This window comes from Bubalus kerabau, chromosome 5, assembly GCF_029407905.1.
Source record: "Bubalus kerabau isolate K-KA32 ecotype Philippines breed swamp buffalo chromosome 5, PCC_UOA_SB_1v2, whole genome shotgun sequence".
Classification (NCBI taxonomy): domain Eukaryota; kingdom Metazoa; phylum Chordata; class Mammalia; order Artiodactyla; family Bovidae; genus Bubalus; species Bubalus kerabau.
Window position 1 is genome coordinate 46,522,192 of NC_073628.1, and position 1,692 is coordinate 46,523,883.

Below are 1,692 nucleotides of genomic sequence, written 5' to 3' on the forward strand. Positions count from 1 at the left end.
TTGCAGTCCAAGGGACTCTCAAGAGTCTTCTCCAACACCACAGTTCAAACATCAATTCTTCGGTGCTCAGCTTTCTTCACAGTCCAACTCTCACATCCATACATGACCACAGGAAAAACCATAGCCTTGACTAGACGGACCTTTGCTGGCAAAGTAATGTCTCTGCTTTTGAATATGCTATCTAGGTTGATCATAACGTTTCTTCCAAGGAGTAAGTGTCTTTTAATTTCATGGCTGCAGTCACCCTCTGCAATGATTTTGGAGCCCCCCCCCAAAAAAGTCTGACACTGTTTCTACTGTTTCCCCATCTATTACCCACGACGTGATGGGATCGGATGCCGTGATCTTCGCTTTCTGAATGTTGAGTTTTAAGCCAACTTTTTCACTCTCCACTTTCACTTTCACCAAGAGGCTTTTTAGTTCCTCTTCACTTTCTGCCATAAGGGTGGTGTCATCTGCATATCTGAGATTATTGATATTTCTCCCAGTAATCTTGTTTCCAGCTTGTGCTTCTTCCAGCCGTGTTTCTCATGATGTACTCTGCATAGAAGTTAAATAAGCAGGGTGACAATATACAGCCTTGACGTACTCCTTTTCCTATTTGGAACCAGTCTATTGTTCCATGTCCAGTTCTAACTGTTGCTTCCTGACCTGCATATAGGTTTCTCAAGAGGAAGGTCAGGTAGTCTGGTATTCCCATCTCTTTCAGAATTCCCCACAGTTTATTGTGATCCACACAGTCAAAGGCTTTGGCATAGTCATTAAAGCAGAAGTAGATGTTTTTCTGGAACTCTCTTGCTTTTTTGATGACCCAGCAGATGTTGGCAATTTGATCTCTGGTTCCTCTGCCTTTTCTAAAACCAGCTTGAACATCTGGAAGTTCACGGTTCATGTACTGCTGAAGCTTGGCTTGGAGAATTTTGAGCATTACTTTACTAGCGTGTTAGATGAGTGCAATTGTGCAGTAGTTTGAACATTCTTTGGCATTGCCTTTCTTTGGGATTGGAATGAAAACTGACCTTTTCCAGTCCTGTGGTCACTGCTGAGTTTTCCAAATTTGCTGGCATATTGAGTGCAGCACTTTCACAGCAGCATCTTTCAGGATTTGAAATAGCTCAACTGGAATTCCATCACCTCCACTAGCTTTGTTCGTAGTGATGCTTTCTAAGGCCCACTTGACTTCACATTCCAGGATATCTGGCTTTAAGTGAGTGATCACACCATCGTTATTTTCTTGGTCGTGAAGATCTTTTTTGTACAGTTCTGTGTATTCTTGCCACCTCTCTCTTAACGTCTTCTGCTTCTGTTAGGTCCATACCATTTCTGTCCTTTATCGAGCCCATCTTTGCATGAAATGGTCCCTTGGTATCTCTAATCTTCTTGAACAGATCTCTAGTCTTTCCCATTCTGTTGATTTCCTCTATTTCTTTGCATTGATCACTGAGGAAGGCTTTCTTATCTCTTCTTCCTATTCTTTGGAACTCTGCATTCAGACGCTTATATTTTTCCTTTTCTCCTTTGCTTTTCACTTCTCTTCTTTTCACAGTTATTTGTAAGGCCTCCCCAGACAGCCATTTTGCTTTTTTGCATTTCTTTTCCATGGAGATGGTCTTGATCCCTGTCTCTTGTACAATGTCACTAACCTCACTCAGTCCATCTGAGTCATCAGGCACTCTTATCTATCAGAGCTAG